Raw genomic sequence first — 14,951 nt, 5'->3', positions numbered from 1 at the left:
TAGTGCCACACCTAAAGTAGTTCTCTTAAAGGTGAACGGTTACATTCAATAGTTCCCTTAAAGGTAGACGGGTACATACACTACAGCCCCATATCATCCAGCCACCAATGGATTGGCTGAGAGGTTCGTTCAAACATTCAAGAAGGCTATCAAGGCAATGTGTAATGAAGACATACCCCTACAACACAAGGTGGATAACTTCTTGTTTGGCTACCGGGATGCGACACATGCGGTTACCAACCAAACTCCAGCCATGATGTTCTTCAATCGAAGACTAAGATGCCGCTTGGATTTGGTTAAGCCAAACATCAGAAGAGATGTGGCGAACAGGCAGTTTCAGAATATGAATGAAAGGCCAACCAGGAGTTTCAAGATAGGTCAACCAGTTTTGGCCCGGGACTACCGCACAGAGAAATGGCAGCCAGGAACGATCTGCACACGGCAAGGACCTCTAATGTATACCGTGGACATTGGAGAGAGCATTGTAAGATGCCATGCTGACCAGATTCTAGAGTCACTGGAAAACGTCAAATCTACACCATGATCCTATACACCTGGTGATGAAACCGAAATACCAATTGCATCTACCTCAGAATCGGTGATATTGGAAGCAGACGAACCAAACAACGACGTTGATCCCGAATCAACTTTGCCAGAAGAACCTGATACCCCAAAGAGGCGTTATCCGGACAGAATCAGGAAGCCTCCTCAAAGACTGAATTTATAATTGATTAACTTCAGCTAATGTATATAGCAACTGTAATTGTAAATATGTTATTTAATTATTAATCGAATGTTATGTACTGTTTAGCTAAAAGGGGAGGAATTGTAGTGTATGTACCTTGAAGAAGGAACTATATTCTGCAGCCCCTGTATACTGCAGTACCAGTAGTGACCACCCCTGTATATAAGCCTGTGCAGTAACTTTGTATAGTAGTTCCAGTTTTGTCTCCATTCAGTAAACACCTGTTATAACCAACTTCTGCAGTCCGTGTCTCAATTACACACGGACATTACACACTGGCATCAAATCAGTGCTGCCTACTTACAATAGTTAGAGCGCACGCTCCTAATGGCCACCCTACCGCCCTCATGAAGATGGCTTCCGGCGCATCCCACACCAGAAGTGTGCGCACACTGCTCGGGTAGCATTTTGGACCCAATTCGGCTTCCATAGCAAGGGGCGCTACGCAACCGAATTTCTAGGCCAATGACTTTTCTGAGCCTTCCCTGGAATATTCCTTTTGAAATGTTCTTTGAACCTTTCTCTATAGTGTTGATTGCCTTGTGAATGTCCTTATCTTAATAGCCAGCTCTTTGTCATAACACTATAGCTTGAATGTCCATATCAGTATTGGCAGCATATTTTTTTAGCAGCAGTAGAAACCTGTATCCATTCGTACAGAGTCATTATTTATGGCAGGCTCTGTTTATTCATCCGGCTTTTTGGAATTCTTCCCATTCTAAATCTGTTCACCGCAGAAGAGTCAGCAGTCGGAAAAATATTTCTACATCAGGCTGTCCTGCAACTTACTTCACTTTGGCAGTTTTCTTATGGATGTATAAAAAAATACAATGGTATTATGAAAATAATTATAAAGATGTGGAATTGCTGCACGTCCCCACAATCTCTACTTTTCTCACCGCTTTGGGGAGATTGTCCTGGGTCTGTGCCCTTGGCACACCGAGCGGTTAGATGCAGTGAATGTCAGAAGATTGGGTGGGTCAGAGAGTGGAGGAACCCGCCCGATTTTCCGATACCCGCATCGCTCGGGCGATCGGTGCTCCCGGGCACAGACCCGGGGAAATCTCCACTCGTGTGACAACTCACCATTCTGTCAGTTTGTGGGAAAACTCAGCACAGAATGGCGAATGAAATCCCAGCAGTGGCAGTCTGGTTGGTAAGAAAAGAAGAAAAAGAAACAGCACCAAGGGGCACTGACAGGCAGCACCCCTCACGGTCAATCAATGGGTGTGCTGCCAACCTACTGGAAAAACCTGGAAAGAAAATTGATGAGAATTGAACCAGAATGCTGGGGCCTTGTGTTTCCAGACAGCTATTCTCTATCAATTTGTAATGGTATCAGCCATGAAATAATGAAAGCTGTTACCATTTAAATATTCTAAAACAAATCAGATTGCTAAGTGGGCAGCTGCAGCTATAATCCAAAGGGCAGCGGAGGACTGTCAGCCAGGCTGACCTGATGGAGTCAGAATCCCAGTAAGAAGAATATTTTTGTGACTGAAGCGGGCAACCACACCTTTACTTGTAAATTTTGTAGTTTACATCCAGAACTGTTCAAAATAACTTGAAAAAATAATGTTTGCAGTCCTATTTAGTCTGAAAACATCAATACTAAGCAAATGAATTTTTTAAGAATACAGAGGGAGAAATTTTAACCCCCAAAAATGGGTGAGTTGGGGTCAGGTGGGAGGATAAAGTGTTAAAAAACTGAATCCTGACCCCAACCCACCTCCAACCTGCCCACTTCTGGTTTTAACGGAGGCAGGAAGGGGGGCGGGCAGCCAACCCGCTCCCAAGAGGCAGGTCACCCATTTAAATATCAATGAGGCTGGCGTACCTCAGATTTAACCACCATTACAAATTTAACTCTGGCTGGTCAGGTTTCTCAGGCCTTGGGGAACCCGACAGCTAAAGTAAGGCGTGGACTGCTCAATCCAGGAGGTAAGTGCCTTTCCAGTTACCCATTGGATCCAACCTCCCTGCCTCACCCACCCTCTGCGATTGGAGACCACGCACGAGGCCTCCAATCCCCCACCCCACCAGGATTTCCGATCCCCCACACAAGGCCGTGATTTCGCCTACCGAGGCGAGTCCGGGGCAGCTGGGGTCGGTGGCAGGGTGCGACCCCGCTACTGGCTCCAGCCCGCTCTGTGAAAATATTTTACATTGATTGGGCTTGTTAAGCCCGCCCAGCGTATTTCCCGGCCAATTGAAGGAGCAGGTCTGACGACGTCACACATGTGCTTATGGAGAGAGTCACAGCACGCAGGGAGGTTCTCTTCCCTTCACATGGACGGAAGAAACCTCCCCAGGACACCAACGCAGCCTGGTTGCACATTGCACAGGAGGACACAAGAAGGGATGTCATTAGGAGTGCCTGGCTGCAGTGGCACAAACCTTTCAATGATCTCAGTAGATCACAAAATGTTACTGCCAAGCCACACTCAAACTCATCCTGCTGTGCCACTCATCACATCCCCATCACTCTGCCTTCCCTACCCTACTCCTGCACATCCTTACTCACACCAACTTACCTTGCACCTCCACCCATCCCTCTCTCTCTATCTACATTATCACTTCCCCATCTTACTAGCCACCCCTCACACTCACCCTGATCCTAGTCCAATCATATCAACTAACAACACACAAGGGTAGGCACTTGGGTGTTTTAGCCAATGTTGATGTGAAGTTTCTGGTAATGTGCTGTCAAACATTGAAATCTTTATTTTCAACACTTTGCATTCTTGGATAGATTTGTGTGCACCTTTGGAAGTGGCTTAGTGAGTTGCAGTGAATTGTGAAACATAATGGTACCCCGCCCCACCACTGCAATGGCAATGAGTTTGAAAGGAATGGCTTGGCATTGTAGGGATGCTTTATGGTGTTGGTGTGGGGTGGTGCCAACCTGGCGCATCATGCGGCAGCCATATGGGTGTACAGCGTCAAGTTAAGTAAACCTGGCTATGGTGAGGCCATCCCTGGTGTCCTGGGCAGCAATGTGGTCGGTGCTGATGCCCTGTGTCCTGTACAGCATCAGGTGATTGCGGAGAAAGTTGGTGTTGCTGTTGTTGCTGCTGGTGTGCCTGGTTCTGCTGGTGTTGGGACTGATCGTGGTGGGATTCTGAGGACGAAGGTGAGATAGTTTCAAGGCCACCGATGCTGATGTAATAGATGGCAGGTGAAGGTGAGATGTCAGAAGCAAATCTGTCAATGCTGAGAGAGGTTGTTCCAATGAGGTGGCACTGGATAGAGAGTTGGCTCCAAACACTTGCAAGCTGCAGTAAGCAACAATTTCTGATATTGGAAAGTGAACAGCTGTGAGATGGGAGCTTTTATACAACTTTTGCAGCTGTCAGGTAATCAGATAATTCAATGTTGAACCCACTCACGACATGCTGAGCTGACGTGATCCCCGAGCAGCGTGTAACCCGTGGGGGAATACGTAAAATTGAAAGGTAAGCTTAAAATACTATTTAAATGCCTCTTAACAATCTCTCTAATGATCTAAATTGCCTTCCCTGCCGCTTGGTGTCGGGTCTGTTCAGCGCTGTCAGACCCGACATCTGGGAAACTAGCGTGGAGGTGGCTTGACAGTGCGTTCCCTACCCGCTGTCAAAAAACATTTTTCCCACCCGATCCACCACCAAATTGGCCCACTGACCCCCCAAAATATTTCCCCCGAGGTCTCTAATTCCCCCCACGAGCGCTCAGATCCTCCCCCACGAGGCCTCCAAACAACCCCCCTCCAGCCCCAGATCGCCTTCCTGGACTCCCCCCACCATCCCCAATGCTCCTCCGGCTCCCGAGTCCTGACCAAACCCACCACCCCCCTGATGCGCCTCCGGCCCCAATCCTCCAGCCCCGATACTCTCCGTTCCCCACCCCCTGATGCTTCTCCGGCCCTGATCCTCACTTCCCCTCCTCCCCCATTGCTCTTCAGGCCAGCCTCGATCCTCGCTCTTCCTCCCCCCTGATGCTCCTCCAGCCAGACCAAATCCTCTCTCTCCCACCCTCCGCCAATGCTCCTCCAGCCAGACCAAATCCTCTCTCTCCCTGCCCTGAAGCTCCTCCAGCCCTGATCCTCCAGCCCCCAACCACCCCCACCCGATCCCTCCCTCCCTCCGCTCTGCAGCCTAGTACCGCAGGCCTACCCACCAGCAACCAGCCAGCCCCGCCATCTGGCTGGCTGCAGGTGGGAAACAGAGCTTTGAAATGCTAATCAAGCCCTGCTGTTAAATTCAGCAGGGCCTGTGGGAAACCCTTTCTCCTGGGTTTCCTGACCGCTTTCTAGCGCCCCCCCCCCCCACCCCGCCCCATCTCCCGACCCGCCACCAGATTTAAATTCCGACAAAAGAGTTCTCTGGGAGGGAATGAAAGGTCCATGTGCAAGTTACTATAAAAGATGATGACCTTATGTTTTTCCTTATGTTTTCTAAAATGCTTTTGAGAAGCAGAGGTAAGTAAAACTCTTTCTTGTAGAGTTAAACTCTTGTACTGTTGCACACATCAAGATTTTAGTAATTTGGGTAGCGGATCATTATTGGTGTCACTTTGTATCCATATTTAACTACAGGAAGTTGCTTAGCTGTTCCCTCTGACCTGGACATTTATTAATAGCTGTGTATTATCTGCTGTAATGACTCATCAATAATCACCACAAGGCCAAAATTCCTTGATCCTGCTCTGCCACCATAACAATATCGGAGAAGAATTTGTGCCCTGTTGTCAGGCAGAGCCTGACCTCGCTGAAGTATCCGGGGCCAGGTTGTTAACATCAACCAGGCAGGTGCCCACACCACTATGGGCGCAGTATCCAATTGGCTGGGGAGGAGAGAAATATATTGTACTGGGACAGCTGTGTAGGACAGCTGTTTGAAGGAATGTTGGAATTGGCCGAGTGCTGCAAACCAAGACCTAGGCGTGGACAAACCTGTGGGTCCCATTTTTACCCTTGCATTGAACTGGATGCTGGTATCTTGCTGCCATCCAGGTTGTTTGGGAGTTCCAGTGGGCGATGCCATCTCTCCAGCCCCATTTCCTCCCTGATGGCAGGCCACCAATGAGGCAGAATTTCCGCAGATCTGGCATCACTGGACCCTGCCCAATTTCAAGCCCCTGCCTGACAACTCCCATCTATTTTATGCCAGATTTTTTCCCCCAGACCCAAATGTTTTGAAGTTCTGAAAAATATTCCACTTTGTTATTAACTGAACTTAATAACAACACTACATGGTGTCAGGATTGGAAGTAACTCATCTAATTGTGTCAGCTGTGGCTCAGTTGGTAGCACACTTGCCTCTGAGTCAGGAGGTTGTGGGTTCGAGTTCCACTCCAGGGACTTGGGCACATGAAAGCTAGGCTGAGACTCCAGTGCAATGTTGAGGGAGTGCTGCACTGTTGGAGGTGCCGTCTTTAGGATGAGGCGTTAAACTGAGGCCCCGTCTGCTCTCTCAGGTGGACGTAAACGATCCCATTGTAGGAACTGGGGTTCCTAGCCGAAGAATTGAGATCGACTCAGAAAATCAAAAACAATAACATTTAATGAACAAACGAAGCTGTACAGGAAACTGTAGGATACAATGCAAATAGGTCTGGTCTGCTTGAAAGCCTCTCTGGAACTGCTAGAAGGTTCCGAGCTCAACTGCTAGCAGGTTCCGAGCTCAACTGCTAGCAGGTTCCGAGCTCTACTGTTAGAAGGTTCCAAGCTCTGACGTCATGACGTCATCACGTTCTTCCCGCCGTTGAGAGATCACATGACGGACGGCATGACGTCATCACGCGGAGTACAGGAAAGAAGCCCTAGTACAGTTAACAGATAAATTAAAGGTGCAGCCCCCAGCTGTACTACATTGCTGTAAAAGGAATTATATACAATTGTCCATAATCCTCTGGTGGTTCCGCCACATGCGCCCCCCCCAGAATTGCTTTTAACAGAGAAGGTAAGGTGAGAAGGGGGTCTGACGAGTCTGTCCGACCGACTGCGATACCCCGGCAGCTGGAACGGAGTGCTAGAGGACGAACTGGCCGTTGGCTGTGGTTGGGATGACGCCGCAGGCAGAGGAGAAGAAGAGGCCGGCTGTGGTCGACCCAGTGAGGCGGGCACTGGCGACTCGGCGGATGACTGTGGCTGTACTGGACCGGCAGTCGACGTTAGACGACCACGATGAGGCGGCTGAGCGGTGACGACTGGTTCACTCAGATCCAGATGCGCCGGTTTCAACCGGTCGATGGAGATGTGGTCAGGCTTACCGCCGACGTCGACTTTGAAGGACTTGTCACCTGACGAGATGACGCGGAACGGACCTGTGTAAGGCGGTGTGAGCGGGTTTTTGCGAGCATCCTGCCGAATGAACACGTATTCTGCACTCTTAAAATCCACTGGGACATGGGAGCGCTGCAGGTCATGATGCGACGTAGGCACTGGGATGAAATTCCTAGCCGCATCCTGGTGGCTGACGAGCTGCTGAGCTGGGGACCAGGGTTCCGTGTGAGGAGGAAGAAAATCGCCAGGCACTCTGAGTGGTTGGCCGTAAACCAGCTCTGCTGAAGAAGAATGCAGGTCGTCCTTAGGCGCCGTGCGAAGACCTAGCAGCACCCAAGGGAGCCTGTCCACCCAACTAGGCCCACGGAGACTAGCACGCAGTGCGGCTTTAAGGGACCTGTGGAATCTTTCACACAGACTGTTCGCCTGTGGATGGTAGGCGGTGGTACGATGAAGCTTGGTGCCCAAACCTTGAGCTACGGCGTTCCAAAGCTCAGAGGTAAATTGAGGCCCCCGGTCGGAGATGTCAGCTGGTACCCCGAACCAAGCTACCCACAATGAGATGAAGGCTCTGGAGACGTCTGCCGCTGTGGTGGCAACCAAAGGAATTGCCTCTGGCCACCTGGTGGTGCGGTCTACCACGGTGAGGAGGTGAGTGTACCCGCGAGAGGAAGGGAGAGGACCAACCAGGTCCACGTGCACATGGTCGAATCGACGCTCCGGAACCGGAAAAGTGGCGACTGGGGCCTTAACATGCCGTTGTATCTTGGACTTCTGGCAACTCACGCAGGTATTGGTCCAGTCACGGACGTCGAGATGCATGCCCTTCCAGACAAATTTCTTTGCCATGAGTCGTTGTGACGCTCTCATGCCAGGGTGTGACAACCCGTGGATAGTGTTGAAAATTCTCCTGCGCCATTCGACTGGAACGATTGGACGTGGGACGCCCATCGAGATGTCACACAGGAGTGTGGTCCCTGCAGCCTGGAAACTGACATCAGCCACTTGTAAGCTGGAAGGTGCGGTCCGGTATGCCTGCACTTCAGGGTCTGCCTTCTGTTCTTTTGCCAAACCAACATAGTCGACTCCCAGGTGTACTGCGTGGAGCTGGGTGTGGGAGAGACAATCCGCCACCAGGTTGTCTTTGCCCGAGACATGTTGTATGTCGGTTGTAAATTCAGATATGTACGTAAGATGACGTTGTTGCCGTGCCGACCATGGTTCCGCTGTCTTGGCCATCGCAAAAGTAAGTGGCTTGTGGTCTACAAAAGCCGTGAATGGGCGTCCTTCCAGTAGGAAGCGAAAATGGCGGATGGCCAGAAACAATGCCAACAACTCCCTATCAAAAGTACTATACTTGCGTTCATTCTTCCGCAATTGGCGGCTGAAGAAAGCCAGTGGTTGCCATGTGCCGTCGACCCACTGCTCCTGTACTGCCCCGATGGCATAATCAGATGCGTCAGTGGTAAGGGCAATGGTTGCGCCCGGAAGGGGATGTGCCAACGTGGTGTAATGGCTGTAGCGGCACTTCCCTCTGCTCGCCGCCTGAGGGTGGTTTTTGAGGCCTCGGTGCACTGCTGCCGTGCCTTTGGGCCCCTCTCCTCACCTGTTTCTCGAGTAATTGATCTCATCAGAATAATCAGGCTAGTTAATAAAGTTGTTCAGTTTTGCCCTTGTCTGTTCTCTGTGCCTCTGGCCTCACCTGTGTGTTGTTAATGTATTTGTCTCCTGTCTCATTTGATTAATTATGCCACGTGACCATTCTGGCCTGTATTTAAGCTTCCTGTTTCCTGTCCTCTTTGCTCAGTCCTGGGTTCGCCTGCCTGCAAGTAACAGCTCTTGCTGTGTCTCTGGCGTTCTTGAGTCTCAAGTGAATCTCCTTTCGAGTGTTACCATGTCTCTGTGTTTTCAAGTATCAAGTGAAGCATCTTTCGAGTTCTACCTGGTCTCGAGTCCTTGGATAGGTTTCCTGCGCTTGGATCCACTACCGAAACCCTAGCAAAACGGCCCCGTGAATGCACGGCCCCATGACAGTAGGACTGAGCTATTCATGGACCCAGCAGAAACCAACCAGCCAAGGTTTGGAACTCTCGAGTTCATTTTTGAGCTCTCTTGGGCAATATTTGGTCTCCTAGGAAGAAGACTCCCTGCTGTGTCTTTGTGTTTAATTTTTGAGTCTCCTAGGAAGAAGACCCCCACTGTGTTAAATTTTCGAGTGAACTTTCAAGTCTCCTATGTTAAATTTTCAAGTAAAACTTTCAAGTTTCCTGGGCCTCTACTGTGTTAGACCCCCAAGTGAACTCTTAGGCCTCCTGTTGGCCTTCATAGTGTTAGATTTTCAAGTCAAGTTTCCTGGGCCTCCCGTTGTGTTAAATTTTCAAGTCAACTTTCAAGTTTCCTGGGCCTTCATAGTGTTAAATTTTCGAGTGAACTTTCAAGTCTACTGGACCTTCATTGTGTTCAACTCTCAAGCTTCCTGGCCCTCTACTGTGTTAAATTCTCAAGCTAGATTTTCGAGTGAACTCTCAAGTCTCCTGGCCCTCATTGTGTTAAACTCTCGAGTGAACTTTCAAGTTTCCTGGCCTCTCGTTGTGTTATATTTTCAAGTCAACTCTCAAGCTTCCTGGGCCTCTACTGTGTTAGACTCCCAAGTGAACTCTCAAGTCTCCTGGCCTCCCGTTGTGTCCAACTTTCAAGTCAACTTTCAAGTTTCCTGTTGGCCTTCATAGTGTTAAATTTTCGAGTGAACTCTCAAGTCTCCTGGCCCTCATTGTGTTAAACTCTTGAGTGAACTTTCAAGTTTCCTAGACTTTCATTGTGTTAACTTTCAAGCTTCCTGGGCCTCTACTGTGTTAGACTCCCAAGTGAACTCTCAAGTCTCCTGGGCCTCCCGTTGTGTTAAATTCTCAAATGGACTCTCTAAATTCTTGGGCCTTCGCTGTGTTAAACTCTCGAGCTCTCTTGGGCAAATATTTGGTCTCCTAGGAAAAGGACTCCCCCCTGTGTTTCTGTGTTTAATTCTCGTGCCCCCTAGGAAGAAGACCCCCGCTGTGTTTTGCTACTCTCCTGGGCAAGTTAAGTTTTCAAGTTCTCCTGGACAAGTTAAACTCTCGAGCTCTCCTGGACAAAATAAATTCTCGAGTTCTCCTGGACAAAATAAACTCTCGAACTCTTCGGTTTTGGTATCGATAAACTTTCGAGCACCCCTGGATAAGAAACTTTCGAGCTCTCCTGGACAAGATAACTTTCGAGCTCTCCTGGACAAGTTAAAACTTTCGAGCTCTCCTGCACAAGATAAACTCTCAAGTTATCTTGGGCAAATATTTGGTCTTTTGCTGTGTTTTGTGCTGTTAAACTCTCGAGCGCTCCCGAGCTCCCACTATGTTTTTTGTGTTTAATTCTCGAGTCTTGCTAAAAATAAAGTATATGAAAAAAGTATATATAAATAAAATAGCGATCATCTTAGGCTTATGGGACCTCAGGTGCCGTCCCTAAAGGGGGGGTACTGTAACGGCTGCAGCGGCACTTCCCTCTGCTCGCCGCCTGAGGGTGGCTTTTGAGGCCTCGGTGCGCTGCTGCCGTGCCTTTGGGCCCCTCTTCTCACCTGTTTCTCGAGTAATTGATCTCATCAGAGTAATCAGGCTAGTTAATAAAGTTGTTCAGTTTTGTCCTTGTCTGTTCTCTGTGCCTCTGGCCTCACCTGTGTTGTTAATGTATTTGTCTCCTGTCTCATTTGATTAATTATGTCACGTGACCATTCTGGCCTGTATTTATTTAAGCTTCCTGTTTCCTGTCCTCTTTGCTCAGTCCTGGGTTCGCCTGCCTGCAAGTAACAGCTCTTGCTGTGTCTCTGGCGTTCTCGAGTCTCAAGTGAATCTCCTTTCGAGTGTTACCATGTCTCTGTGTTTTCGAGTATCAAGTGAAGCATCTTTCGAGTTCTACCTGGTCTCGAGTCCTTGGATAGGTTTCCTGCACTTGGGTCCACTACCGAAACCCTAGCGAAACGGCCCCGTGAATGCACGGCCCCGTGACACATGGTCGCAGCAGCCAAAGCGTTCTTAGTGTCGAGGAAAGTCTGGTCCATCTGGGGTGTCCAATCGATTGGGTCTTTGCCTGATTTACCTCTGAGGGCCTCGTACAAAGGTTGCATCAACAATGCCGCCTTGGGGACGAACCGATAATAAAAATTGACCATTCCCAGAAATTCCTGGAGGGCCCTGACGGTCTGATGAAGAGGGAACGAGGTGACTGCTTCCACCTTCGTGGCCAGCGGGACGGCGCCTTCTGAGGTGATTCTGTATCGCAGAAAATCAATGCTGTGCAACCCAAACTGGCACTTGGCCGGGTTGATAATAAGGCCATGTTGGCTGAGACGAGAAAAAAGGGTACACAAGTGCGTAATGTGTTTTTTCGTGCTGTTACTGGCAATAAGGATGTCGTCTAGGTAGACGAAGATGAACGGCAGATCGCGCAACACGGAATCCATGAGACGTTGGAAGACTTGTGCTGCATTCTTCAGCCCAAACGGCATACGAAGGAACTCAAAGAGCCCGAAAGGTGTGATAACGGCAGTTTTGGGGACGTCCTGAGGATGCACGGGCACTTGATGATAGCCTCGGATGAGGTCTTCTTTGGAAAAGATGGAATTCCCTGCCAGATGGGCCGAAAAATCCTGAATGTGAGTAATTGGGTACCGATCCGGTGTGGTAGCCTCATTCAGGCGTCTGTAGTCGCTGCATGGTCGCCATCCGCCGCCCGGCTTAGGAACAATGTGTAATGGCAAGGACCAAGGACTATTCGAACGTCGAATAATACCCAGGCGTTCCATTATATGGAACTCCGCCTTGGCGGCCGCGAGTTTACCGGGTTCCAGCCTTCGAGCTCTCGCATAAACGGGGTATCCTGTCGTGGTAATGTGGTGCGCCACACCGTGCCTCGCGACTGAAGAAGAAAATGTGGGCCTGGTGAGCTCAGGGAACTCACTGAGAAGACAAGAGAACTCATTTGGAGATGGGACTGCACAGGCAACTGACCAAGACATCGCAGTGCTTCGGTGGCAGGGGACCGAGTGAAAAGTGGAGGCACTGATTAGCCGGCAGTGTCGGACGTCGATGAGAAACCCGTTTGCACAGAAGAAATCTGCCCCCAGGATGGCCTGTGAGACTATCGCCGTGATGAACTCCCAAACAAAACGTTGGCCGCCAAAACTCAACTGGACCCTACGCTTTCCGAACGTGCGAATGGCTGCACCATTGGCTGCCTTGAGGGGGGGACCTTAACCACCGGATTGAAGATCTAGCTTCGACGCTGGTAGGATACTGCACTGGGAGCCAGTATCACATAGAAAACGTCGCCCTAACAGGGAGTCTGTAATGTATAGGAGTTTCCCTGCGGACCCGACGGCCATCGCAACACCGGCGCGTCCCTTAGGCCTTATTGATCTTCTCAGAAACCGCTGGTTTGAGGTAGGTTTTTTTTTTGGTGAGAAACTGCAGGGCGGACGGCAATTTCTGGCCTTCGCGCCGAAATGAGCGTGGTATGCACACCGGCCTGCAGGAGGAGGAGTCGGATTCACTCTTGTGGGGGATGGGCGCCTCATGGCTGCACAACATGGCTGTGTGCAGGAGCATATTTTATCCACCTCTGCGGCGAGTTCAGCATAGTTTTGGCGCCTCGTGGCTGTATAACATTGTTGTGAGACGGTGAATATTTTATCCACTTCCGCGGCGAGTTCAGCACAATCCGTGATCGTGGAATTGGCCAAGGCTGTCTGTACTGGCTCTGGTAGTTGACAGAGAAACAGCTCGCGGAACAGAAAACATTGCGATTCCGAGCACAAAAGCGTGAGCATTTGGCTCATGAGCTCTGAGGGTTTTGAGTCCCCGAGGCCGGGCATGGAGATAAGTCTGCGAGCGCGCTCCGACTTGGACAGACCAAGAATCTGCAGTAAACGAGCTTTTAAAGCTTTGTACTTGCCATTGTTCGGTGGACTCTGGAGGAGGCTGATGACCCGCGAGGCCGTGGCGCTGTCGAGGGCAGAGACCACGTAATAATAACGGGTCGAATCCGCTGCTACTCCCCGGATTGCAAATTGGGCTTCCACCTGGAAAAACCACGCGGCCGGTTGTTGCTCCCAAAATTGCGGCAGTTTGAGGCTGACGGCGTTCGTGTCCATGATGTGACTTCAATGAAAATTGTTCGAAGAAATCGGGGTCGCCAATGTAGGAACTGGGGTTCCTAGCCGAAGAATTGAGATCGACTCAGAAAATCAAAAACAATAAAATTTAATGAACAAACGAAGCTGTACAGGAAACTGTAGGATACAATGCAAATAGGTCTGGTCTGCTTGAAAGCCTCTCTGGAACTGCTAGAAGGTTCCGAGCTCAACTGCTAGCAGGTTCCGAGCTCAACTGCTAGCAGGTTCCGAGCTCTACAGCTAGAAGGTTCCGAGCTCTGACGTCATGATGTCATCACGTTCTTCCCGCCGTTGAGAGATCACGTGACGGACGGCATGACGTCATCACGCGGAGTACAGGAAAGAAGCCCTAGTACAGTTAACAGATACATTAAAGGTGCAGCCCCCAGCTGTACTACATTGCTGTAAAAGGAATTATATACAATTGTCCGTAATCCTCTGGTGGTTCCGCCACACCATGGCATTATTTTGAAGAGGAGGAGGTGAGTTATCCCCGGTGCCCTGACCAATATTTATCCCTTAACCAACATAACAAAAACAGATTATCTGGTCATTATCACATTGCTGTTAGTGGGAGCTTGCTGTGCGTGAATTAGCTGGCGCGTTTCCCACATTACAACAGTGACTCCACTTCAAGTAGTACTTCAAGCTCACCAGCTCACCAGAGTTTACTAGCATACCCTCAGGGAAATCAGGCGGAACCTGGTTATTCTGGGTCCTAGCCCAGGATGTGAATTTTCACAGGGCCTGGTTGGGGTGGAAGTTCTAAACATGGTCTCTGATATCAGAGGGTGTGGGGCTAAGGGAAGGGAATTTCCTCAGCCCCGGCGTCCCTACTGCTGAACGACCTCAATGCTGGGATAAATCAAGTGAACAGGTCTACTCAGCAGTGCAAATATGGACAACCTGGAGGTCTAGGCCTGGGTCCTGACCTGTACCCACCTTAAAAATGCCAGCTCAATTACTGATATTGGGCCCCTTATAAGGGAGGGCAATTGGGCAAGTTAAAGACAATTTCTTCACCAATGGCAAAATCAGATCATCAAGTAGTTTGCCAACAGTACTGTTCCCACTGTCCTCTGACAGGCAAGATATGCTCACAGTGGCATGGGTGTCTGCCGGCTCCATTAAGTGGCTCCGCCCTGACCCTAGACTCTTTAATAGGATCAGGAGCGGAAGTCTCCATTACCTCTTCTGTCGAGGGAGCAGTACCAAGGATTTTTGATCCCATGGCCGGGAAATTGGAGCCTTTAGCATCGGCCGTTAAGGTGAATTTGGAAGAAAAAATGGCAGCCACCTCACGTCTGGTGATGAATGCGGCGGCTGCCATTTAGGGCAGGTCGCCAGCGCTGTCGTTGCCTGCGCTCGCTTCCCATATTTAAATGATCCAGATCGTGACACCAATCGGTGAGCAATGCCTGAATTGACGCACAATCTGTGATTTTGGACGTCGCTGCTCCAAACCACGCATGGAAGAACATGTGTGCAGCAGTACAACGGAGCCGCTGCCAGGGACACACACATCTTTCAGGTAAGTTTAGATTTTTGCTTTTGTACTGGTTTCTTTACATTTTATGGGAGTAGTGGCTTGGTTCAATACATTTAAAAAGTTGTTAAATTGTGCAGGGAGTGCAGGGAGTGCTGCTGGATGTTTGCAAGGCTTTGGTTCTTAAAGGAAGGCCTCTGAGAACACCACCTGCTCCCAGTCCTGGGGGCTCTAGTTGCAGTCTCCCTTGGGTTGCAGCATC

The 14,951-nt window shown here is 49.7% G+C and overlaps 1 protein-coding gene across 2 annotated transcripts in view; it reads right to left on the bottom strand.

The window, feature by feature from the left end:
• The window catches only part of slc2a9l2 (solute carrier family 2 member 9, like 2), an 836,356-nt gene that overhangs the window by 554,784 nt on the left and 266,621 nt on the right, over positions 1–14,951 (bottom strand). The window lies entirely within an intron of this gene.

Source organism: Somniosus microcephalus, chromosome 2, assembly GCF_052327205.1.
Source record: "Somniosus microcephalus isolate GS21.2 chromosome 2, FLI_Smic_1.0, whole genome shotgun sequence".
Classification (NCBI taxonomy): domain Eukaryota; kingdom Metazoa; phylum Chordata; class Chondrichthyes; order Squaliformes; family Somniosidae; genus Somniosus; species Somniosus microcephalus.
This window is presented reverse-complemented; position numbering and strand designations above follow the sequence as displayed.